The 27413-nt window shown below is 43.0% G+C and overlaps 1 long non-coding RNA gene across 1 annotated transcript in view; it reads right to left on the bottom strand.

The window, feature by feature from the left end:
- The window catches only part of LOC310704263, a 59098-nt gene extending 51270 nt beyond the window's left edge, over positions 1 to 7828 (bottom strand). Inside the window, exons 1-2 of the long non-coding RNA XR_014524680.1 lie at positions 7651 to 7828; positions 4739 to 4887 (exon numbers count right to left, since the gene is read on the bottom strand). This is a non-coding gene — a long non-coding RNA (uncharacterized lncRNA). The remainder of the gene's footprint in view (positions 1 to 4738; positions 4888 to 7650) is intronic.
- Between the last annotated feature and the right edge of the window lie 19585 nt (positions 7829 to 27413).

Here is a 27413-nt window from a genome sequence, read left to right as displayed (position 1 = left end):
TATTTCATTAATGATTATTCTTAGCAGCAGTACTATTAGCATTAGCAATAATATTTTATTTTACATTTCAGGGCCCTCTCTTTCATTTACATTATTTTGTTAGGCAGCTGGAACATCCTGACGTTTGTGTCCCTTAATAATTATCTGGAAACCCTTAATAAATACAAAAGCCATTTGAAAATCTCTTTGGACATTTTTGAAGCAGAAAGCATTAAGGGCCCTATCAAGTCCAGTTACTTACTGTTCATCAGCCTCACCTCCTGCTTATAATCACAAAATACAAAGCTCCCAATCTGTATTTCCTGTCAACATCTGCCCAGCGGCTAATTAGGCAATTGCCACAGCTGTACTTTTTCTCTTTTTTTGCGTCTGTGCCTGTCTCCAACCCCACTTCAAAGGTATCATTAAAATATGTAGAAGGACAGTATGACAGTTTGGACCCACCTTCCAGGCCGCTTTGCTTGTACCTGCCCAGGTCTCTAGACGTCTGCATAATTAGGATGCAAAGTCTAAGTGGCAGATCAACAGTCTTAACTTTCCACTGACATACATGGCACATTAAAGTCCTTATCTTTTGGCTAGATCAACCCCTGCATTTTCTTTCCTTTACAGTGAGGTCATGAAAAGACTTAAAATGATCAAAATATAGGGGAGGAGTTCATCTGAAAACCAGTACAAGGAAGCGGCACATCATATACATTCAGATGTCATCTGAGAATTGTAATGTGGTTGGGTTATATAGTTCACCTAATTCTGTACTGTTCTGTAGTGCTTTTAATTGGGTTTTTAAAAAACATTTTTACACTGATGTGCACTGCCCGCTGCCCTGAGATTTTGTGAGAGGGTGCTATATAAATGCATTCGTATAACAAATAAACTGGAAAAATAAAGCGCATCACTTTAAAAATGAGGGTTACATGCCTCTCGCTTAAAATTTATGGAAAACTGGATGAAGTTGGAAGAGTCAGAAAATTAGAATGGATTACTGAGAATCACAGAATCCTTGTTTTTCAACAGATGGCAGTAGTTAATGGTGAAAGTACACTAAAGACATTACTTGGGGTTATTAATGATGTGCATTCCTGTAAGTAAACACATCCATTTCTGTCGATTATAGCTGCATTCTAAGTAGTATATCCACATATTGGAGTGAGGACTAAAATAATCAGAGTGTGTATGATGTGATGCTGAGTTTTAATTAGCAGCATCATACTAGAATTATTTCTTAGAATTATATGTTAAACAGGCACTGTGCTGTACTTTTTAAAAAAAAGTATATAGCACTATAAGCCATTATGCTAAGTATTTAGAAAGCTGTGATAATTAGGGCAATGCTTCTAAAACCAAAGGGAATGCATATGATTTTCTGAGAATGGAAACAGGCCATAAATGTACTGTAAAAAGATAAAATGGTAATGGACATTTATGTTTACACTTGTATACAAACCACAGAGGGAGGTGCATATTTTGCTAATTCTTCATAGCTGTTCAATTAAAGAAAATCTACAATAGCAAACTATATTTCTGCACTCTTTTAAAAATCCAAATTCCCCACTCCTTATTCCAGATTTTGAATGCCTATAGAATTCCCATCATGCCCAGGCAGCATGGCCAATAATCAGGGATAATGGGAATAATCCACAACATCCAGAGGGTATCATGTTAGGCTCAAAGCTTCTGGGACAGCAATGCATTTTGCAAGTACAGCCCTGCTCTGGAACTGCAGAAATCCTTTCTCCAGCAACCATCTCCTTATCTCTGTGAAGTACAACTAGGTACGTTTCTTGTTATAATATAATGAGAACAAAAAAGCAGCTGTTCTCTCCCACATACCTCTTCATGGTTGTATATCACTACCCTATCTGATATCTTACCATCATATCTCACCATCCTCTGAGTTGCATTCAAGCTGCTTAGCTGAGCAAAATGATGTTATCTTTATACATTAGTAATAAGAAGAGATGAGAAAGGTTTACCAAGCTCTGTAACTATAATAACTACATCTGAGAGCAACATCTACTCTTAAGAACTTGCCTCACTTTATAGGAAATGCTGTGTATAGATAAAGCGTGTTCTCCTTCATGGAGAGCACGTGTTGTGGTGGGGGCCGCCAGGACACTCCAAAGTTGGGGGCGGGCTAATTGATCGTTGGCCACTGATGCGATTGGGGCTTCCCTTGTTGTTGGGAGGAAGTTAATGTTGTCATTTGTTGACTGACAGCCAGAAATGCTAAAATTCATTGCACGAGGCTAGGACTTCCTCTTTTCGCCTGTGCATCGGATTGCCCGTCCCCCCCCCCTAGAATTAGGGTTGTTTGCTTTGAACTTGCTATGCCTGTCATGGGGTTGTCTGCTCTTGGGTCAGGGGCCCGGTAGGAATTTTGTCCGTCTGGCTGATTGGCTGGGGCCATTTGGTTTTTGCCTACTGCGTAGCAAATCGCCACAACTTGTAAGGTTGCGGTTAGGCACTGGTTTATGGTTTGGTTGGTTGAGGGGTATGGATTGGCTGTCCCTGCCCCTCTAATGCTGCTGCTGCAAGGGATTCCGTTAAAGGAATCGGGGGCTACCTATTGCTTGTCCACTCTGTCAAGGGGGCTTGGGTCATAGCAATGAGCTCCTGGTTGCATTTGGGGAAGGCTGAGGGCAGGTTCCCTGCTCCATCGCTACCCCCCAAGTGTATTCCCCTTTTCTGACTTTTGCATCGTGCGGAATGTCAGTCTGTCCCCCACGGTGGGGGCAGATAGTCACAACCAGTGCCTAGGCAACCACTCACATTTTTATATTTTAATAAAGTTGTGGCCAAAATTATGCCAAAAACCTTAAACAAAAAATTCTGTCTGATGTGTGAGTTATTGGGGTGGCCCTGGGGACCTCGACACGCAACAATCCTGGCTGCATTTTTTATTTACAAAAGCCAAGTGACCTACATTTCACTTCATCAGATATGAAAAGAGCATGTTAAAATGAACGAAGATGGACTAGAGTAACACTTTCACAGGCAGCTATCTGACTAGAAGAAGATTGTGATTATGAGTCCATAGGTCAACTTGGAATACAACTTAAGTTAGTTATAACTCTTGGGTTTTATGACAGGTTTGGGAACCTTCAGCCCACGTATCAAGTGCAACCCACCAGACCATAGGAGCCAACTCCTAGGGGCCAAGGTCCCTTCGCCCCCCCCCCAAATGTTTGAGGAAGCCACCCCCCCCAAGTTGATGGGCCTTGCCATTCCAATGGTGTGAGTGTGCTGTGTCCTGTGATCAATTGTGTGTGTTGAGTCTTATCAGCTCCCTCAGTATTTTATTCAAGTGGCACCCTCCCTCCACACCAGATTCTCTCCAGGTCATACCCCTCACCAGCTGTACTCTATGCCCTCAAGTGCTTTTGGCCAGCTAGAATTAAACTTTGATATCGCTTCTTGCTTAAGTGGCTGGAAAGATGGGAGGCCATAGAAACCTCTGGCTTTGCATAGATGGAACGGAGCTTACTGCTGACATGCAGCCCCTTGTGGTGGGGGTAGACTGCTTCCCAACTTGGGCTCAGAAAGGACTCCAGCTCCTGATTCAGTGGGACAGGCCTGCTGCAATGCTCCAAAAGCTCTGCCTCAATGGCACACCAGCATGGAGAAAACTTAGCTGGGCAGCTGTTCCTATGACAAAGCAGTCTGCTCCACTCATGTAGTATGCAGGAAATTGGCTGCTGAAACCCTCTTTCTCCTCTGCTGAAAGCAGTGGTGAAGGAATGGGTTTCTGTGCAGTCAGTTTGAAACGGAACCCAAAATCCATTTTTCCTTCTCCAAGGGAGCATTTCTAAAATGCTTTAACTTGAGATGTTGAGCAAATGCATAACAAGAACACAGCTGTACAAACAAACAAAGCTCTCTCCTTTATCAGTCCGTGACGCCTAATGAATGGCCTTGTCCATTCCAAAGTGGAGCAGGGATGGCACGTCTGGGTCTTATCTCACATCCTGACCACACTCTGACGCACAGACCTAGTCCGGGAATGGCGCCAGGAGTGTTCTTGACCTCCTGCCCCAAGATAAGAGTATAGGAACAGGAACAACCTTATATGGTCAAGAGTACAGGAAAAGGAACACCCTTTTATGGTTAAGAGTACCGGAGCAGGAACATCTGTGATGTCAACTTGCGTGTATAAGCTGACGTGGTTGGATTCCTGGGGAAGGGGGGAGAGGGTGCCTGGAGGATATATATACTGCATGAAATTTCTCATTTCTTTGGACTTGCTGTGAACTGATCGTGCAAGTGCCTTCTGCTGTCCGGAGAGCAGAATAAACTCTTTCTCTGAATCAACCTCGGTGTCATTAGACTTCCTTTCTCCCTCCCGGGAACAACGCAGACCCCACCAGTCGGTAAAGTCTAATAAGGCTACAGTGGGACAACAAACACTTAACTTTTGACTAGATCTTGCTTGTTGTAATGAGGTTCACGATCATTGCTCAGTTTCTACAGGAAATGGTGCCTTCTGCTCATTCAGAAAACCATGATTGGGAATCATACATAGCTTCATTCAAAAATTAAATCGCAACAGGGGACCTGGGCTTAAATTGCTAAATGTGGCATTATAATGACAAAGCCACGGTTTTCGCAGGAGTGTTCTCTATAGCTTTTACTTGCCGTTGTGATGGGAGGAGGCGAGCTTTTGATTGATTTAAAAATGGAAAAAACATACAAGGGGAAGGCCAACAGAAGAGCATAGTGTAAATGTACACACACACACCTCATTTGTCCATGATTTTTTTGCAGCTGCCCTACTTTCGCAGCATCTCCTGGGGGCTTGCCTCCGGCTCCTTCTGGAATAACCCCAAGGCCAACACCTTAAAAGTTTGACAGGCAAGTTATTCACTCTTCTTATTTAATTTTTCTTTGCTGGAAACGAAGAGAGAACTTTATGGCTATCTTTGCTATTTATGGTTTCCTACACTTCCATTAAATCCACCGTTCCTAAGATAGTGCTCCAATTTGTTCTCACAACTTATTTCCTCTGGTAATATAATTCTCTCCAACTTTTCCACAGTTCTCTCTCTCTCTGTGCATGCATTTAAAAATTGCACTGTCAGAGCTTGCCAATTATAGTTCAACTTTTGCAAGGGTGGAGTTATGTGCTTGGTTTTTAGGCACAGGCTTTTTGCATTTGGTTTGGTTGCACAACATTGCTCCCTGTGGGAAACCTGAGGATGCTCATCTGTTGTTCGACTACAACTCCCACCAGCCCCAACAAACTAGGTCAATGGTCAGGGGTGGTGGAAGCTGTAGTCTAGCAACAGATTTCCATCCCCCTACTTGCTATTGAAGGGACGCGGGTGGCGCTGTGGGTTAAACCACGGAGCCTAGGACTTGCCGATCGGAAAGTTGGCGGTTCGAATCCCCGCGACAGGGTGAGCTCCCGTTGTTTAGTCCCTGCTCCTGCCAGCCTAGCAGTTCGAAAGCATGTCAAGTGCAAGTAGATAAATAGGTACCACTCCAGCGGTAAGGTAAACAGTGTTTCTGTGAGGTGCTCTGGTTTGCCACAAGTGGCTTTGTCATGCTGGCTACCTGACCCAGAAGCTGTACACCGGCTCCCTCAGCCAATAAAGCAAGATGAGGGCCGCAACCCCAGAGTTGGCCACAACTGGACCTAATGGTCAGGGGTCCCTTTACCTTTATTTGCTATTGACTTCTTGGAAACTTCTCATGAAGTGCTACATTTGCTTTGTTTAATGGGCATATGAAATTGCTGAGAAGTTAGTTATGAATTTAATGAATTAGGCTGCTTTACTGAGGCTGTACAGAGCAGCAGAGCAACTACTGTATCCACTGCCCTGCCATGCATGGCACAGCAATTAAGCCTGGATGGGGCTCTGTGCTGTCTTATGATGCCAGTGAAACTAGCTTGGAATCCAACAGATCTTGGGCTGTTTCAACCCCTTCCCACCCTCAGAATGCCCTGTTTCAGGGCCTTCCACTAGTGGGGATCCTGCCAGAGGCCCTCCTGCCTATCCACATTTGACGGGCAAAAGGAGAAGGTTGGCACCGATTGAGTATTGCCAACAGAAGGCTGACTTAGCCAGGAGTTGGGCAGAGGGGCACCTTCACTTATTCTACCACCACCCAGCTTGGTGTAAAGGGATTTGTATTAAATTTGGCAAAAATAAAAACTTTTGTTGGTGTTGGATCAGACATCAGGGGTTTATTTAAAATGAGGTCATTTGGTTGCAGCATGAACTGGGCTTGTAGGGCATAATTGGGGAACTAGCAATCCTCCAGCTGTTGTTTGTGCCCAGTTTCCATCAGCTCCAACCAGCATGGTCAATGGTCAAAGATGATATTAATTGTAATCTAGCATAGCTTCTGCAGCCATGTTTTAATTGGGCCCCAGAAAAAACTGCCCATCAATAATTATCACACCAATTCTTTCTAATCTTACAGAATTTTCCATTTTTTGCCCTAAATCATTTTACAATCAATTTCACTTTTAAATAGCTGCATGAACTCCAGGCCCCTAAAACATCAGGGGTTGAATATTTAATTTGCTACCAGCAAAAGATTTATCTGTTTGTCTCTAGATAGCAAGTAGAGGCAAAGCTTAAACATTATGGTGGCTACTGCTCTATAAATAGCTTTGATAGATAAATCACAAACTGTTGTACCATTGAGCTGCTGTAACATATTCTCTCCACTCAAGGATATTGGAAACAAAAAATATTCACAGCAAGTAGAACAATAGGCGCTCTTTAGAAACAATACAAATAGAAAGTTAAAAAGAACTTAAAGAGAAATTTATCATTCAATGTTCTAAAAGCAAATTGCTTCATTTAGTAACTATTGTTTTCAATGAAGGGGAGGCAACTTTTACTGCTTAAATGGACACAAGACAACAATTTAGACTGGCTTCAACTGTGCCATTTAAAGCACCTCTTTCCAGCTCTTAGTGGGCATTTATGAAGGGCAGAAAGGTGCTTTTTGTCTAAGAAAGTGAAAAAACAATTTGGGGGGGGGGGTGAAGGACAGAAAGGCACTTCTATACCATTTTATACTGGTTAATGACCACACAATAAGAGGGATTAAAACTGCTATTGAAGCTCCCAGCAATTTAAAATACTATCCAAGCATATTTAAACTTTGAAGTGAATTTACCATCACCCCTCCACAATATTTTCCATGAATTGACATGCATATGGGCATAATTCCTCCAAAATTTTAACTTGGAACTCCTTCTTCGGTCACACTGAAACATGTCTAGGTTGGTGGGCCCAGGGGGAATATCTTCTCCTGCACTTAAAGGGATGTGTGGATGTTTAAAACAGAAAAAAGCATAGCTTCCAATTAACAACAGGAGCTGTATGTCTTGAACCATGGCATACCTGGCAGCAAGTCCTGCTGATGTACACAGTCCCTTGAGGAGGCATGTGACCCTCACTTGCCCTGAGCCTAATCCAGCTGAGGGGACACAGCCCTCCTCCCAGAGCTAATGAGCCCCACCTGACCAGTGAGCTGGGCTGTGTTCCCTTGCTTGCTTCAGTCTCTTGCTGTTCCTGACACCTCAGAGCCCGCTGTGTTCACAGGGACGGGGCGCCCTCTGGCTCTGGTGATGCGGGGGTGATTTTTAAAAAATCAATCCTCCTGTCAGACTGTGAATATCCCCTAACTCACCCAACTTGAGGATATTCCACCCTTCTTCAGCAGAGTTTCTTTTCTTTCAGCAACGTAAGCGGCTCACGTACATGTCAAACAAAGCTTTAATAATAAAGAAAACTGTAACACCATAACACACTGTCTGAGAGAAACTAAAACAACATCGTGAGGCGAGAACGGCAGTTGCTCTCTATAACTGAACTGAACTGAACACCCAAAGGGAGGGGCCAATTCCAGAGCACACCACAGAAGCCCCGCCTACCAGATGCCAGGCATTCTACTAATCAAATTAGGCCCCAGTGTTTTTCTTAAAGTGTCCCCTTCCTCTGGCTCCTGTGAACTGACCACTGCCCCCTTGCCGTCCTATCAATACCTCCTAAGCCCCCAGCCCTCACCCCCTTTCTCCATCATTAGTTCGCACTGGTGTGTCCCAGTCATAGCTACACCCCTCGTTGGGATGCTCTTCTCCCTCTCCACTGTCCTGTCAGTTGACAACATTGTCAACTTGAAGGCTTGAACACACATTTGCAGCCTTCCAAAGCGTTTGATATGAGATGAAAGAATGGGTGATCAAACCAAAGCACTCCCACTACACTGTGGTGAATAGATGTCATTCCAAGTCTCATCTGTAGCACCACTAAAGTGATGCAAAATCCTCATCTTCAAGACTGCTAGCACTGAAGACATTTTACAGGCCCTGCTCTTCAGTTGGGATGGGCACAGTGGCGTAGCGTGGGGGGTGCAGGGGGGGCCGGCCGCACCGGGCGCAACATCTGCGGGTTAGGGTTAGGGGGCGCAAATCCACGGGTCAGGGGACGCAAATTACTTGCCTTGCCCCAGGTGCTGACAACCCATGCTACGCCACTGGATGGGCGAATCTGTCAAATTTGGTTTCCCCTGGTTTCTCATTCTTTTTACAAACTTTTTACAAAGGACGGCTGTGTTTCACTTCTTGTATAGCATGGGTAGGCAAACTAAGGCCCGGGGGCCAGATCCGGCCCAATAGCCTTTTAAATCCGGTCCGCAGACAGTCCGGGAATCAGTGTGTTTTTACATGAGTAGAATGTGTGCTTTTGTTTAAAATGCATCTCTGGGTTATTTGTGGGGCACAGAAATTCAATCATACCCCCCCCCAAAAAAATATAGTCCGGCCCTCCACAAGGTCTAAGGGACAGTGGACTGGCCCCTGCTGAAAAGGTTTGCTGACCCCTGTTGTATAATTTTGGAAAGTGCAAATTAGGGAATTTCAGCTTTAAATGTAAACTGCCGTATTTTTCGCTCTATAACATGCACCCGACCATAACACGCACGTAGTTTTTAGAGGAGGAAAATCCGTAGGCATGCCACCCGTAGGCATTCCCTCCATAACACGCACAGACATTTCCCCTTACTTTTTAGGAGGAAAAAAGTGAGTGTTATGGTGCAAAAAATACGGTAAATCAATATCCTCCCCCATCTGTACCCTTCTGCATTCAACAGCAAACCAACAAAGAGAAATTGAGCAGGTTTCCACATCAATTTACCCCACACCAGGAAAAGAGTTTCACCCACAAAATATCTGCTGCTAAAGGTTCAGAAACAGGATTCAAAAATAGAGGGGGGAAATTATAATTATGCTGGCTTCCTAAGTTCCTATTTTAGCTTGCAAATGTCAAATCAATAGCACAGAGAGCTGCCATCTGGATTCCATTTTATTCATTTTCCAGTAACGTAATACATACATATTGGCAGAGGAGTCAAATGAGCACAGAGGGTGCAAATACTGAAAAATGGAAATCATATTGAGTCAAGACCATCCCTGCTCCTACCAAGAGCTTCAGAGACACCAACAATACCATCACAACAGGCCCTGAGGGCCAAACTACATGTTAGTCTAAATGTGTAATTAGCAACTACACCTGGGATTTTTCTTAATTTAATTACAGGTGTGCCTCCCTCCCCAATCTTCATTAGGACAACAGGGTACAGGGAGGGGAGGTCTAATCGTTCTCTCTCCACCCTTGATCCTTTTTGAAGCTTTTACCAGTTAATCTTTTGCTTCGTACTCTAATAATAGCTTATACATTTTAGATGATAGTTTTTCATTATTCACTAATAAATCTATTTCAAATTGTGAGCTTTGGTCCAGAAATCCATTTTTCTTATCTAGTTTAAAAATATATTACAATTGGTGGTACTGTAACCAGTCTGTTAAATGACTCCTTATTTCTTCCATTGGTTTCAATCTGAGTTTCCTCCCTGAGAAGTCCAGTAAGTCTCTATAAATTGCCCACTATGTAAAATTCTATTTTGAATATCCTCTTTTACTCCTCAGTCTATTTAAGTATCTAGGCTAGATGTCGTCTGGAGAGAATAATTGTTTGTGTGTGTGTAACCTGATGTGGAATGAACACTAAATCTAATCTGTGGCCCTCCAGATGTTTTTAGACTCCAGTCCCATCAGCCCTAGTCATCATGTCCAATGGTTAGGGATGATGGGAGTTGTAGTTGAACAACATCTGAATGTCCATGGGTTGCCACCCCTTTGTGGGGAGATTATTAATGTCATTAAAAAAAAAAAGATGTTTGTGTAGAAATGATGAGATTGCAGAGCTACAATTCCGAACACCCTTAACAAAATACGCTGCTATGTGTTTTATCTTCTGAGATGTGAGTAAAAGTGCAAGAATCAACTGCACCGTCTGTCAGAACTTGTGATCCGTACACCTGCACTGTTTACAATACAACATTGCTTTTGTGTTTTGCCTTTACATACAGAAACAGAGCAACAGGCACCCATTAATTAGAAGCATTAGCCAAGATGCTGGTTTCCTTCACACAAACAAATACCCCCTTCAAGCTTACCAGCATGTGAAATTTGATTTCTTTCTTTGGAAATTTCTAGGCTTTTTTCAGTATTCCCCTTGTGTAACTCTTCTAACTACAAGAGTCACTGTGTTTGCAATTCACTCCTCCTCCTCCTCATACAGAAAAATCCCAGTAGGAGATTTGGCCTATTTACCACATTTTGCTTAGTACTGCACATTTGAGGGTTTGTTTGCCATTGAAAATCAGTTTGTAAATAAGGCCTCCAGGATCTGATATCTGCGCATAGCTTGATTTCCCTCAGCCTATCTATCATAGCCACAGTAATAAAGATTCTGCGAAGCCCAAAGTGCTGTGCTCATTTACAATTAGTTTACTCAACAACTTAGCAGCCTTCTCAATTGGTAAATGGCAAAAAAGATATTTGTCAGTTGATACTCAAGCAGTGGATTTCGACCTTGTGGGAGGCTCACAAACCTGGTTGCTTTCTAGAGAAAATGGCAGAGGCAATATCAACAGTGGCGTAGCGTGGGGGTGCAGGGGGGGCCGGCCGCACCGGGCGCAACATCTGGGGGTTAGGGTTAGGGGGCGCAAATCCACGGGTTAGGGGGCGCAAATCCACGAGTTAGGGGGCGCAAATTACTTGCCTTGCCCCGGGTGCTGACAACCCACGCTACGCCACTGAATATCAAATCCCCGGGGTGGGGGGGGAGATGTCTGGAAGTGATTTAAAGAATCTACAACTCTTGACGCCATCAAAACTGTTTTTAGAGTAATGCAGGTGGAAACAGTAGAGCAAATGTTTTCAGTGACCTAGCCAAGGTCCTGGTATCTTCAACAATGAATTTCAGCAAATATGAAGTTTTAATGATATTTCTGCTACATTTTTTATTTATTTCCCTTTCTCTGAGACTTTTGTGTACGTGTTCAGTCTGGATCTAATCTTCACATTTCATTCTGGGTAAGTCTGCCTTAGATATTAATTGCCCCAAGTTCTCCAGGTTATGCTGCCAGAGTGAATAATTCAGATGTGCTACTTATATCTCACTTGATTAAACTTTACAACAACAACAAAATCCCTTCATCTCTTGGTCAGGGAGCTTTTCACTTTTTCATTCTATGTACTGGGATCCTTGACTATGGCTAGCTTTAGTTCCTTATGTGTGGTTCTTTCTTAGTCTTGTAATAGGATGTAACACTGCATTGCACTTCACCCCCCTCCAAAAGCTTCAAGTCTACCAAGCCTAACCCTCAGGAGATAACATCCCCTACTTTCAAATCCTTCCTAAAAACTCAGTAGGAGTTGGATAGCCATATGGAAAGCTCAAGATCAGGATGTAAATAATGCTTCATTGGAGGCAGCACAGGTAACTACGCAGGAATGGAAAGGGTATTGGAAAGAGAAAAGAAACTAGAGCACAAATATTACCTATTCTGAGGCAAAGGGAGGTGTAGGGGATTTTTTCATCAGGGTTGTAGAAAGTCATTGGAACACCAGAGTGTTAAACACTTGTAAATAAACATCCCCGGGGGTGGGGCAATGATGGAGACTGGGGGTGGGCTAAGCCCTAGTAGATTCCCTTATTTTATTTATTTATCCAAATTCTGGTCACCTTTAGTATAACATATCCTTAAACTTATAAATAGCATAGGCATTTTTAAATGGGCCTCTTGATTGAATAGGATTAGGACAACACAACATTTTCCACAATTCAGTTAAGACAGACTACTTGCAATTAAATTACAGTGGTACCTGTTCTTACCTTGGGTTAAGAACTTTGCTTCAGTATGAGAACAGAAATTGCGCGGCGGCGCAGCAGCAGCAGCAGCAGGCCCCATTAGCTAAAGTGGTGCTTCAGGTTAAGAACAGTTTCAGGTTAAGAATGGACCTCTGGAACAAATTAAGTTCTTTACCTGAGGTATCATTGTAGTGTGTTTGTTAAGCATCTCCAGCCCATCTGGACTTAGAATTCAGCAGTGCTTGAAGTGGGATCTAAGCCTAACCCTGCTGCCTTTTTTTCCATCCCATTTCCAAGAGTATAAAGGTACAAATAGTGTCTCATAGTGTATGTTTTTAGGATCCACCGTATTTTTATGGTTGTTAATTTTTTTAAAAAAATATGTTTCTAATATTGTGTTTTAATGCTATAACCCACCTTAGGGTGAAGAGTGAGAAATAAACAAACCATTATATAAAAGAAGTACTGTAAGGTCAAGCAAGATTAGAACGAGAATCTTAGGTGATGATTCCTCTTGAAGATTTTATTATACAAAGGAGGGATTTTCTTAAAACAAGTGGGAAGGGATATCAATATTTTCTCTTTCCCCACCATGCACAAAAGTGCAAAGGCATGTGGGATGGTGCAATGGGCTCTGTGTGAACATTTTTGAGTGTAGGCCTCCTAACCTTTGATGGGTGTATTACTTGTGGGTTTCACAGTGCCTGATGCAGGGGGGCATCCTTCTTCAGAGTTCTAGATTGCAGGATAGTTGGTGTGCCTGGTTGACTTGATTGTGTTAGGAACCATGCAGGGAGGAAGGTATCTGCCTATCTGCAACAGCCATGGTATGTTTGCTGACTTTTTTGTCCTGGGTGCCTAGTATGTCTTCACAAACAAAATGGAGATAGTCAAGGAACCAGGCAGAAGCTTAAAATAACAGGGACATTCTTCCTTGATGACAAGGATTGGATTGTTAAACTGTCTTGGTTTCCAAGTACCAGGATGACTTTGGTATCCTTAATGGACCTGAAAACAAGTTGGATTATCACCTGATGATTACCCAGATGTCAGGTAGATGGAGGAAAGGCATGAGTGTCCACCATAATATGTATCCCATGGGACACTGTTATGTGCCTAGCTCTAAATTGCTGCTAGGCGGACTTTAGTTCTCCTGGACCCTTAAAAAACAGTAAAACTCTGATTTTTATTACACTCTCAGAAGTACAAACCCCAGACATACAAATCCACATTAAAATAAATTTTAAAAGCCGTAAGTGTTGTTTCGACTGCTCCACCAGCAGATTAATCTGATGAACTTATTCATTTAGTTTTAAAATGTAATGTTCAGTGAAATTGTCATGGAATAAGGATTGTGAAACCGAAAGTGATACATTTTTCTATAGCTGTATTTATCCATTCAAGACAGGATAATATTCTACTTTACTTTTCTTCCATTTCTCTTCAGAATGGAAAGAGGCTTTCTTTCTAAAATCTAAATTAGATCTTGTGGAGTGGAAAAATGGCACATGAAACCCAGATGATGCCTCATATTTTTTTAAAAGCACATTCATTAATAACTATGATATCCCCATCTAATATTGTTTAGGAGACAGTAATATATTAGCAAGCATGACCTGCTTTTACAAATCCAATAAACCACCAATACATAAACATGCTATAGTTTCCTAGTGCTACAATAGTGTTGTAGGGTACTTTTCCTGTGCTGGTCAAAAGGCAAATTTGGGCAATCTGGGTTGTGTACAACTAAGTCATTACAGGCTGTGTACACACCATACATTTAAAGTACACTTCCCCCCCCCAAAAAAAAACACACATGAGAATTTTAGGCTGTTCCCCCCTTTGTGTGGGGATAACTACAGTTCTCAAGATTCTTTGGGGGAAAGAATTTGCTACAAATGTATGGTATGTCTGCACAACCTCAGACTGGACCCACTGAAATTAATGGATAAAGGTCCATGGAATTCAGTGGGTCCACAATGAGTACAGTGGTTCCTCGGGTTACAGACACTTCAGGTTACAGACGCTTCAGGTTACAGAAGCTAACCCAGAAATAGTACCTCAGGTTAAGAATTTTGCTTCAGGATGAGAACAGAAATCGCATGGCGACAGCAGGAGGCCCCATCAGCTAAAGTGGTGCCTCAGGTTAAGAACAGTTTGAGGTTAAGAATGGACCTCCGGAACGAATTAAGTTCTTAACCTGAGGTACCTCTGCATGACCAGCAGGGAAGCTGTTAGTGAAAACTGTGATATGATTTAATTGGAGAAAACAACCCATAAAAAAAAAGTGACATGAAAAGCTGTATAAGCTTGTCAATAAATCAACAAACCACTTGTCTCCATTGAGTGCTTTTCTTTATGCATATGATCCAGGGCTCCAGGTGGACAGGGAAGCCAACAGCAATCTTTGGTGCATCCATGCTGTCCAGTGGGGACCCATTCAGAATTGCAATTCATATGTGCTACACATGAGAAACTAACTCACCAGACTGGAGGGTATATACTTTTAGGTCCAGAGTTGCCTTGGAATTCAAGAAACAGATAAATCTGATTTCTAATGGCATAGCCAGATATGCAACATGCATTCTATAATTGGAGTGGCCTGGATATGTAAATTCATTTGTCAGCAATAGAATATCAAGAATAGCATTCTGAACACTGGATTATGATTTTAAAGTTATATATTGAGAGGGGGCAATATTTGCTAAACAAAGATCTGTAGCAGCAATGCAATTTCTTTAAAAACAACAACCCCAAAAACATTTATCTACAGTGAATTAGGAAAAGGAGATTATATACTCTATCACTTATAGATGGAGTTGCTCAATATGGATTCCTGCAGGTTTGTGTGATCTAATTGCTACCATGCCATAAACCATAAATATGTTCAGAGGGCATCAGAAAATTTACAGTCAGCTTTAGCCAGTCTGGATTACAAACAGACTCCTGGTTTGACTATTCTATTAATTTTGTAGTGCCTAGAGAGCCCAAATGGATTGCAGGACAGGACGGAGCAGGACATTTTCATGGACATATACCAAAAAAAAGAGATGGAATATAGATCTTTATTCCTGCAAATTAGGTTAAAAAAATGGATGAACAATGAAGCAATATTATCTTGGATAAAGTCAAAGCCTTTGATCTGGAGATTTACAAGAAGAGTAACTAGCACTCATGAAGCCTCCTCTTATCCAGATTCCTTCCCCTAACATAGGGACAGAGCCCCAGGGATGTTCCAGAATGGCAATGTGTGCGACCTCCTGTACATCTACTGCTGAGGGTTGGAAACATTCCTACAACTAGAGCTGCTAGATTCAGAGGATCACTCCATCCATCCCTATCAAGTTCCATGAGCACCTTTTTATTTTTAGTCATGTATTTATTTATAAAGGTATTTATATACCATCATCTCAAAGTATCTGGGCAGTGTGCAGCAAAATACAGACAGTACAGTAATTTTTGATAATGAAAATGACTTGAAATATACCTGCCTTTCAGCTCCCATATGTACCTCCAGGGTTGGTCACAATAGCAAAACACAATCTTGATAAAATAAAAAATAAAAAATGAGAACAGGTGAAAAGCAGAGTAAAATAATCATAGTTATTGCTAGCAAAATTAACATACAGTTCAAACTCATTAAAAGTCTGGTGAAATAAAAATGTATTGTCTATTCACTTAAAAAGCTTCAATAAGACCTCTCTTGGGAGAGAAGTTCCGCAATGAGGTGTGGCCACTCAGGAATCCCTATCTCCCGCCCCCTCTAACTGCACTGCCCTTGGCAGCAGAACCCAGAGCAGAGGCTGTGATGATGACGGTCTGTGGAGAACAGGTTGGTTCATGAAGGAGGCGGCCATCCTTTCACTCATAGCTTGGTGGCAGCAATCTGCCTATGGATGTTTATCACATACATCACTAGACTCTGGATGAGAAGAATATCGCCCTCCATTTTTATAGAGCAAAGAGTATTGCTCTTTCAAATTCATTACAAAGATGCATGTATGGTGCGATGCAATATTGGTCTTTCTTTCATATAACGACGTGTTCCAGAGTTGTTGTCTAAAGCTCTGTACAAAATGCAATTGAAACTTATAATAATGAAACTGTCGTTTCCTATTGTCCTTCAAAAAAAAAAAAATTACTTGAGTCTAGCAGTGACATGTCTTCATTAAAATCCTAAATGATGTTTTTTTGTTTTGCTTTTTAAGTGATAATCCTGCCTGAGGCAACACTTTGTGATCTTTGAGCATTGACCTTTGTTTGTCCTGTATATTATTGAGCAGCTTTTAAAATGCGCCGCCCCATTCCACCAATTATGTGCATAGCTAAATAGTACTCATTTTGTGGGGTTATGCATAATCTTTTGCAGAATGGGAAGCCTTTAATCAAGTTTCTGTAAAAAGAATACAAAACAGGGCAAATAGGTTAGAGCAGGCAAAGTCAAAGAAAGACAACAAACTCGCAAAGCTGCATTGTGTAACACCATGTAGGGCAAGAACAGGAAAACTGTGACCCTCCAGATGTTGCTGGACTCCAGCTCCCATCAGTCCTAGCCAGCGTGGAGCTGTAGCCAGCATGTGGAATTATCAGTGGCTCCTGGTAAGTTTCTGAGCACATTTCAAAGTGTTGGTGCTGACCTTGAAAGCTCTAAATGGCCTTGGCCCTGTATACCTGAAGGAGCATTTCCACCTTCAACATTCAGACTGGACACCAAGGTCCAACTCCAAGGGCCTTCTGTCAGTTCTCTCACTGAGAGAAGCTACAGGGAACCAGGCAGAGAGCCTTCTCGGTGGTGGCACCCTCCCTGTGGAATGCCCTCCCATCGGATGCCGTGGAGATAAATAACTATACAATATTTAGAAGACATCTGAAGGCAGCCCTGTATTAGGATTTTTAAAATGTTTTTCATGTTTTTAATATGTGTTGGAGTGGCTGGGGTATAAATAATAATAATAAATTAAGAAGAAGAAGAAGAAGTCGTCTAACAACATCTGGAGGGCCACAGGTTCCCCACCCATGATGTAGTGAATAGATAAATATATGCACTCACTAATTTTAAAAACAAAAATTAAAAATACACAATAAAGATTCAGGATACACTGCAATATCTCAATGACCCATTAGCAATATTGGGCTGCCACCCAGAAGCACCTTGAGTAAGTGGTAGCAGCAGCAATTTTAAAAAATCATTATTAAAGGGACTGAGTGCACTCACTTGTTGGTTAAAAACTTTCCCCAAGAATGAAAAAAAAAAGCTGTATGCAAATAGTTGCAATGAAATTCATATTAGCCATTCTAGGGACTCTGAAGGACAAAAAGTGGAGTACAAATTGAATGAACGATTAATATATGAAATGAAATGTAACAAAAAAAGTTTTCAATAAAATCTGGAAATGCATGTGGTTAAGACATCTAGATGTGTAAATAAATAAATGAATGACTCCTGACCTTTTATTGAGCCTTTCCAGAACCTTCTTCAACATGCAGGCTATTCCTTATGCAACTGGTTATGCATGAATCACATCCTCTTTTGTTGCAGGTCTGTTTCATATCCTCTACACTGCATTGTACTGGGTTACAAAAGAAGAAAACAACAAAAGTTTTTCCACAACCAAAGTGGAATAAATCACATTCCATTGAGGCGGGTTTCAAAGAAACAATGACATCCTAATAAATATCTATGTGGAATTATCATTCATTTCTAATCTAGCATCAGGCTGACTTTTGTTGTCAGTATATCTCCACTTTTTTGTGTGTTACTTATTTAATTATTTTTTAAAAAGCAACTTCTGAATGCACACTGGCATTTTGTGTGTGTGCGCATGCTTTCTTTCTAATAGAAATGGAAATAGAAATAATAGAATGGTCGTTTTCCTCAGATAATTTAAATAAACGCCTTTTCATGAATTGAATAATGGGGACACAAAACTTCTTTTTTGGAGCTATTATCCCTTCTGTCACATTGATTATCTTGCCTTTCCATTCTGCCAGCCAGGTGCAGCTGCTTTCAAGAAGCAAAGTTTTCCCCAGTGAGATTTTGGAATAGCTGCTCAGGAGCTGATTGGCTGGTACCACAAGGGCCAAAAATAGACACTCGATGGGGGAGCTCTGCGATTTCAATCTCTCTAGAAATGCAACTCAAAAAACGCAACAGCTTTCTCCGAGCAGCAATGAGGGTGGCAGGGGAGCCCACTTGAATAAAATATTGGGGAGGGGGCCCAGGTAAACCCTCACCATGATCAACTCCTGCCTGGAAACCTATGTCCCCACTGTGGAAAGACGTATGGATCCAGAATTGGCCTCCACAGTCACTTACAAGCTCACTTTTAAAACCGTGTTTATGGAAGACAATCTTCCTCAGCTATGAGTGATCGCCAAAGAAGAAGCCCCATCCTCCATAACCAATCACATGATACAGTACATGCGCACCATTTGAATGGCAATGCCCATCAACTTGAGGGGTGGCAGTAGTGAAGACCCCTAGGAGCTGGTGCCTATGGATTGTGGGGGTATTTCAACCTTCTGCCCTGTGATGCTTTCCTAATGAAAAACTGTTGTTGGCCAGGTTTGTGTGTATGGGGAGATATAGGCATCCTTTCAGAGCAAATAGCAAGCAGAGCTTGGTTGTAGAGCATCTGCTTTGCTTGCAGAAGATGCTACATTCAATACCCAGTGCCTCTAGGTAGGACTAGGAGACACCCCTGTCTGGACCTCACTAGTGTTGCTGCCAATCAGCGAAGATAATATTGAACTAGATGGATCAATGGTTTGGCACAGCACTCTTGTTCCCATCACTCTTACTCCAGAAACAACAACAATAACTCAAGAGACCTCAGTTGCTGCTGCTGAAGAGTTGGGAGATCAATCATGGCATGACATGTCCTTTAGTTCTTAGACTGTCAACCAAGTTGGACACCTGGAGCTTTGGAATTCAGGGTCTTCTTATCCCTGCTATCTGCCTTGGCAGATTCTTTTTTAAAATTCATACGGAATTGATGAGAACATATGTTGTACTTCTGGGAAATGTGCGGCGATAGGGATATTTTTTTGCTTCACATTACAATTTGACGTGGCATAAGTCACTACAAGGTGGCTGTACTACATTTGCTTTACAAGGTGACCATTTCCATGGGGGTGAAAGCTGTATCAATCATAAGTAGAAGTTGTGTGGAAAATATCACGCCCTCACCATGAGAGGGTCAGTTGAAATGAATTCCCTTGCAGTTGTTCCTGTACAAACTGCATCTGTGGAAAGCTAATGTGGCCCAGTGAGTAAAGTGCTGAACCTAGATCTGGAAGACGCAAACTCAAGCTATATGTCTAGACTGGAAAGATGGAAAAGAGGGTCCCTAAGTTTACATAACAAAGGTGGATGCTGCACCTATAATTGTTGCAATGAAGAGGGCACTACATCTGATGAAATACCCTCTTCTACACCACTCTTAAAAGCTTCAGTAGCCATGTCCCTTTTTCATCTGTCCATCCTATTCATATTAGTCACAGGAAAACTGGGTACATGTGATGATATGGGCTATAGCCTGAGTGAAGGGAGACAGGCAAACAAGCAGCTGATTCTTGGTAGCAGTACAGTGGTACCTCGCAAGACGAATGCCTCGGAAGACGAAAAACTCGCAAGACAAAAGTTTTTCATTTTTTGTGTTGCTTCGCAAGACGAATTTCCCTATGGGCTTGCTTCGCAAGATGAAAACGTCTTGCAAGTTTGTTTCCTTTTTCTTAAAACCGCTTGAAGAGGTGCAGTTGCGACTTGACCGTGCTTCGCAAGATGAAAAATTCACAAGATGAGAAAACTCGCAGAACGAATTAATTTCGTCTTGCAAGGCACCACTGTAATATTGTTTAAAGTCCTAAACAACACAGGCCCTAAATATCTGAAAGAGCTCCTCCTTCCCTTTATCCTAAGGGGGCTACAATTATTGGAAGGTACCCTCTTGGTTGTTCCACTGCCCTCAGAAGCTGGGGGTTGTGCTGGCCCAGAAGAGGGCCTTTGTTGTAGTCCTATGCTGCCAGCCATGGCAGAGCTCAGTGGAGGGAGAAGCCAGCTGTCATGGGCTCAGGGGCTGAGCCACAGGGGAAGGAGGAGATGGAGAGCGAAGGGGAACAATCTGAGGGGAGTTCAGGAGGGTATGCCAGTGATCAGAGAGATTCCATGAGTCTCTCCAGTGAATCAGAGGATTCCCAGAAGGGGGCCCCCAAAGGCAGGGCAAGGGGGGCCAGTGGGGAGTCTCCAAGCGGCAGCTGGAAATCAGGGGTAGCTTCCCCACCAGAGCGTAGCGGGGGGGAAGAATCCCAAGGGTTAAAACAAGAGCCTCCTGCAGGAGGAGAGAGTGAGGCTGGACTGACCACGCCTCCGTCAGAGAGTGGAGGGGCGGAGGGAAGAGCAGGTCCGGCCAGCCTCCCTGAAGGAGAAAGCAGTGGGGGGAGCAGTGTAGCCGTTAGGAGGAAAGTAGGCAGCTGGGCGCGTGCGCCAAGTTCAAATGTGGAGGCGCGCGGGCCAGCAGAAAACCCGGATTGGGAGCCAGGTCCTAAAGCCCGCCGGAAGGGTGGGGAGGAGTCAGAAGAATCCGCCTCCGAAGAAAGTAGGAAGGAGGTAACCCCAGAGGGCAGGAGGACCCGGAGGAGAAAGGAGCAGAAGGAGGAGAGGAAAAGGTGGAGCAAAGCTCGGGTCTTGAACTGGTGTAGGGGCGGGGAGGAGTCAGACGGAGCTTCGCCGGTCTAAGGACTCAGACGTAGCGCTGCGCACCACGGATGTCAAACCAACAATGAACCACAATAAAGACTTTTGTTTATAAAGAGCAACTGGCGTTGGTCCTCTGTGAGCTAGGACCTGAGGCAGCGCTGACACCAGCCAATCAGCCAGCCTCAGGGGGGGGGGGGTACTTGCCTGGAGGCAAGAGTCCGTATGAAAGGTTCTGTCCAGTCCTAAGGTCAGGAATATCTCAGTTCATGTAGTCAGGTGATCTGGGGTCAAGAAAGTTGAGGGTCCAAGGTCACGAGAAACAAGAAGCAGCAAGGTCTGGCCAGGAACAATGAATGTTGTTTCCAGCAACTGACTGAGGCTGGAAACCTTGGTGGTTCTCATCAGGCGCAGCCGGTGAAGTCACTTTGCCTTCTGCTCCTTCAGAATAGAGGTGAAGCTAACTCCTGCCTCATGACAACCTTCTCTGCAGGGCAGCCCCTAAATTGTGGTGCTTCCTTCCCACACAGGTGTGTCTAGCACCTTCATGATACAGCTTCTGGAAGATGCTGACGACACACTTTTTGACCCTGGCTTTTGAACCTTGAGATGTATCTTTTGGGGACCCACCTTATTTCTGTAATCTTAAATTGTTTTAAACTGTTTTTCACATTGTATAACATTGTTCTAATATTAACACCCCTTTTTAATTGTTGTGTAACTTGCCCTGTTACCTGAGGGTGAGAGCTGGGTAATAAATTGCAATGGTAGCAGTAGTAACAATAACAATAATAATGATGATGGGGGGGGGGAATACATGAAATTCAGGACTGAATAGATGGACAAGCAAACAGAAGTATTTACATCTAGGTAAGTATGGATTAACCAAAAATGCACACACAGCAGAGGTGACTTTGTGCCCATTGGGATAAAAAAGCAATGAAATGCTGGAAATTAGACAAGGCTCTTCTGTATGTCATTGTTGAACCAGCTTATAGCTAAAAGCGAAGTTATGCCAACTTTTTCGGGCTCCTCTTAGGTCTTTCTTAGTTCAGCATTCATAGCAAATATATTTATCTCAGGGGACTTGTTATTAGCATTTTGAAACTGGCCGTTGATCGAAAAGTATCCACATTAAGACTGCCTTTCAAGATGCACAGCAGTTCCAGTGGCACTGTAGCATCTGTTGCTCTGAGGAAGTTGAGTTTAATTTTTATCCCCTCCCAGTTGTCATTGGAGTCACAGATGTGATAAAAAAGCTACAACCCACAAAGCAGCCATGAAGATTGTGAGAGAAATGAAAAGGAGGGCCCTAAGAATTCAATGGAGCAATCTAGTTGATATGCAAAGTGCGCATAAATACGGCCACATTAAGGTTGGCTTATTAAAATGGACACAGTGAGTCTAACTTCTGATTAAGAGGTTGGATCACATGGGCCAAATTTTAAAATAATGAGTTAATGTATTACACTCCAAATTAGGGATATTGGTAACATACAGATTTAGCTGTCAAAGGAGGCTCTTGCTATGAGGACTATGAGAGAAAATATGTTGCTCAAGTTCTTGCCAAACACAGCGTTGTGTCTGTAATAGACATAAAGTTCTTGGAAAGTTAATTATTGTCTTTTTCTTTTTAAAGACCGTTGCTGTGGGGCCACTTGTAAAACCTTCCCTCTCATAAGTCACAGTCAATCTGCTAGTACGGCCTCACACAAAGCACTTGGTGAAAATGAAGCGAAGTGATTAATTACATGTGTTAAAAATAAATTTGCAGTAGATAGCTGTGGCATTCCATTTTCAATCTCTTGTTCTGGGTACTGTTCATTTTCTGAAACACCGGCCACATATCTTCCCTTTGATGTGCATTACTTCCTTTTTGTTCTGGTTTTATTTAAAACAGAAAGTGTTTCGCCTTCCATGAGTGGTGCTTCATCATGGGCATATCCACTGGGGAGGGAGTGGCTCTGGAAAGGTTTGAGGCACCTCAGATCAATGATTTGTATTAAAACTGAACCTCAAGATAAAAGGCTTACATTGAACTTGAGAATTTCAGAGTATTCCTGCTGTTCACTTCTGCCTTTTTCTGCACCATACGTGTAAAGAAGTATCAGGCCACTTTAAACCGTCATGGCTTCTCCCAAAGAATCCTGGGAACTTCAGTTTGTTAAGGGTGCTGAGAGCTGCTGTGAGACCCCTTTTCCCCTTTCAGAGATACAGTTCCAAAAGCTCCTTGTGAAGAGGAATTGATTGTTAAAGCACTCTAATAATTGTAGCTCTATGAGCAATCTCTCAGAACCCTTAACATACTGCAGTTCTCAGTATTCCTTGGAGGGTAGCCATGACTGTTTAAAGTGGTATGATACTGCTCTGTTTTCAGGAGGGTACCTTTTGCTTGCAGACGAAGTGAAAAAGTATCAGGGGATACAGTTGCAAAATGAGATTAGTTCCCTCCCAGCCAGATTGTTCTCCCAACTCATAGCAGTGGAGGTGAGCTATATTGTACTGGCTATCCAGAGAGCAGATTTTTTCCCGCTCGTCATTTAGCCCAGGGGTGCAAAAGTTGCAGCCTTCCAGATTCTGTTGAGTTCCTACTCCTATAGACCCCAACCAGCATAGTCAGGTATGATGGGACATAAAATCCAGCAGCATCTGGAGGGTCAAAGTTTGGCAGCCTGTGATTTAAGCAGTAGCTGACAAATGGGTGTTTCCAGAGGTAACAGCATCCAGTCATTGCTGTTCTCTTTTAAACTGCAAGTATGCTTCCAGAAGTCTGGCATTCTCTAGCCAAATAGTTTCCTTTCCTTTTTTAAAAAATGTTTTCCTCCAAACATTTATTTTCAATATTAATCACGGAAAATTGATTACAAAAGTAATTCAACAAACAGGGAACCCAAATGCAATAGGCAACTATAAAAAAAGGACCAAGCTCTCAATTTCTCTCTCTTTTAATGTTACTGGGATAACTATAGTTTCACTCACCTTTTTCATTCATTTACCTTTCATATATGATTTATTGTAAATAAATAAATAAATCTAGATATTTGACAAATATCATCCTACTGAGGAGACTGGTCCTTGGAGAAGTAGGGGCATAAAACAACATGATAAAGCTGAATTCTCTAAGCTGGGTCTATCTTTGCTCTTTTGCCTATAGACTTCCAGGTGTTTCTAGACTATGGTGCCCTTCATTCCTGATCACTGGCTGTGATGGCTTGGGCTGATGGGAGGTGGGAGCCCAAAATCATCTGGAGGGGCCACAGGCTATTGCCTGCAATTCAGAAGCAAAAGCAACTTATTCTCATGCCATAATTTGAAAGGTGCTGTATTTTTGCATAAATTCTGAAGGGCATTTAGCAACACCACCACCACCACCAGGAAGGTGAACATGAAGTTTCTAATTACCCTGCAGGGCCTAAGGGTCCTGAGACTGATGCTTGGGGGCTTTGCAAACATGTTTTGTAATCCCTGGCAAGCCAGGACCTTCTGAGCTGACATATGTCTGGAAGACTGAATTGATTGTTTCTTACTTCAGAGTCACTAGGCACAGATGGATAAGGGTCACATGGAGACCCAGAAAATGAGGTTACGAATGCACAAACAGGTTTCTGTGGATGGCAAACTAATAAGCTAGGCAATTCTCTAACCACATTCTTTCCATTTTGCTTCTAATTACAGCTAACTACAAAGTTAGTTCTTCTCTTTAGGTGCACTTTAATTACTCTGCTCTGCGTTGGCTCTCTGCATTATGATCTCTTTACACACACTGGAGGAAATAGACGTTTAATTAACCAGATGGCTCTCGATAAATCTTCACTGTTACTCTCTGAATCTGAGAGCAAGCGCTGCCTATTACAAAAGGGGAAAGGCGCCTTCAGGTTTTGGGGGTGAGGTAAAGCAAAAAGTAAAAACATCAGCATCTAAATGATGTGTGCCTAAGAAAAGTGAAAAATACAGAAAGAAACCACTAGACTAGATATAGAAAATTGATGTAGAAAATACTGATACATAGCCAAGTCCAAAGAGTTTTGCCTGTCCTGTACCAACTACTGCTTGCCCGGGAATAAAAGATGGAGGAAGAAAAAACAGCACAGAATAGGCACAATAGGCAGTAAATCACCTTGGTTTTCTGAGGTGTAAATCACCTTGGTTTTCTGAGGTGGAGATAAATATGGGTATAAATGTCCTAAAATAAAACAGATCAAAATTAAAATAAAGTTGCCTGCTACTGAAGTCTCAAACTTGGGAGACTGTAGCCCAGAAGCCTCTAGTTAACTAGACTGCAAATACACTATCTGATTTTTATTTTTATTTTAAGTCTGTTACCAACGACCCATTTACAAGATAAAATCCGCACCTGGAAGCACCCAATCTGTGCCTGTGCTGGGTTACAATAGCCAGCAAGAGAATATGTCAGAAATGGGATTTATTCTGCATGGGATCTTAGATTAAAGGCAAAGACCTTATATTTGGAAGCTGCATTTGTCTTTTTGGCACTAGCCCTTTGAATATTGATATGCTGGCAGTGGAACTGCACAATATTCCTGTCATTTTTTATAAAGGAGCAGGAAAACAAGCCACAAAATGACTGAAGCAGAGCTAGTATATATTTTTCTTTCCCAGTAAAAATGAACTGCTTCTGTTTTGCCTAGAACTGTTACATTACTGATCCCTGAAGTGGAACGGTGTCTGCAGAACCACATTTAAATATCTATGTGATTATGATCCAGCATACAGTGGAACCAGAGCATGATGGGAAATGTATGGCATAGCCTTGCAGCTCCTCCACCTCACTTTCTGTGAATGTGAAAATGTATATAAAAGTTTGTGGGGGGTTTTAAAGTCGCTTTTTGTTTACAAAAGAGAAATACCAAAGCACCAGTGGCATAGCGTGGGGGGTGCAGGGGGGCCCAGCCGCACCGGGCGCAACATCTGGGGGGCGGGGCGCTCACGCTCGCACTCGCAGCTCTCTGCCCCTACCTGGCTCACTCACTCTCTCTCACTGCAGTGCTGGCTGTGCGAATCCGATCCGAGCCGCTGGGTCGCCGCCCACTGTGGAGGGGGGGTGCCAGGTGTGCGGTGCGGAGAGAGAGCGAGGGACTATCTGGGGGAGGGACAGTGCAGCGGCCGCCCAGCGCAGCGCTGAGCGCGGGAGAGAACCACACCAGACCAGCCCAGGCAGCAGCAAGAAGAAGCTGGCAGCAGCGGCAGGTTAGGGGTTAGGGGGCGCAAATTACTTGCCTTGCCCCAGGTGCTGACAACCCACTCTACGCCGCTGCAAAGCACTACACATTATAGTAAAACACAACAATATCCAGTAAATGTTAGTAGTCACCAGTCATCAATATCAAAAAGGGACATGGGTGGTGCTGTGGTCTAAACCTGATCAGAAGGTTGGTGGTTCGAATCCCCATGATGGGGAGAGCTCCCATTGCTTGATCCCTGCTTCTGCCAACCTAGCGGTTCGAAAGCACGTCAAAGTGCAAGTAGATAAATAGGTACTGCTCTGGCGGGAAGGTAAATGCCGTTTCCATGCACTGCTCTGGTTCACCAGAAAGTGGCTTAGTCATGCTGGCCACATGACCCGGAAGCTGTACGCCAGCTCCCGCGGCCAATAAAGCGAGATGAGCGCTGCAACCCCAGAGTCATCTGCGACTAGACCTAACGTTCAGGGGTACCTTTACCTTAAATTATCATCATGGCAACCAAGAACATAAAACAGGAGTCTCCAGTGGGATAGAGCTGCAGCAATAGCCTCCTGGCAACAGTGTCGCTGCAGTTGCTTACCAGATTGGGGTGAGTCAGGGCTGTGCAGTGCACTGCCAGGAGCACCAGATTGGCTCTGCAGGTGCACTGTGCAACCTTGACCTCACCATCAGCTTGCTCCTCACCATCCCTGTGAGCAGCACTGACGCTGTCACCAGAAGACTATTGCTTAGGCTCCACTAGATTGGACAAGCTGCTCCTGACATCAGGGAACTGGTATCAATGACCAGGGATCACTTGGGCAAACAGGTACATCTCCAACTGTTGGCACCATGCTTGGTGCCTTCCGGACCTCAACAGGGAGAACATTCCATATGGTAGGAACAACAATGGAGAAACGTGATCACACTCTTGAGTTTTTGCTCAGTATAAAGTAGAGAGAGGGGTGGGACAGAGAATGACCTGCAAACATCAGGTGTGGGTGTGCTGGGGTGTGTCTCTGAATGTAGGACAGCATATTTGTTGCTTGTAGGAGAACCTAAGTTACCTACTTCCACCTTGCTCAACCCAAATATTACAAATTCTGCATGTCTCCTTCCAAAGGTAGCCAAGCACAGGTAAGCATCATCCCTGAAATTTATCACCACTCAAGGAAGTGGTTAGCACTCTATCTATCTATCTATCTATCTATCTATCTATCTATCTATCTATATCTATCTATCATCTATCTATCATCTATGTTTTCTAGTTGTCAGCTTCCTTGGAGGTTTCCAGCCAGGACAGAAAGGCAGGGCATAAATATTTTAATAAACAAACAGTGAAATCTAAAATAGCTAACA

Source organism: Podarcis liolepis (genome assembly GCF_965112155.1).
Source record: "Podarcis liolepis genome assembly, chromosome: 3".
In the NCBI taxonomy this organism is placed as follows: domain Eukaryota; kingdom Metazoa; phylum Chordata; class Lepidosauria; order Squamata; family Lacertidae; genus Podarcis; species Podarcis liolepis.
The sequence above is the reverse complement of the archived record's forward strand: the minus strand, read 5'-3'. Positions and strand labels throughout refer to the sequence as shown.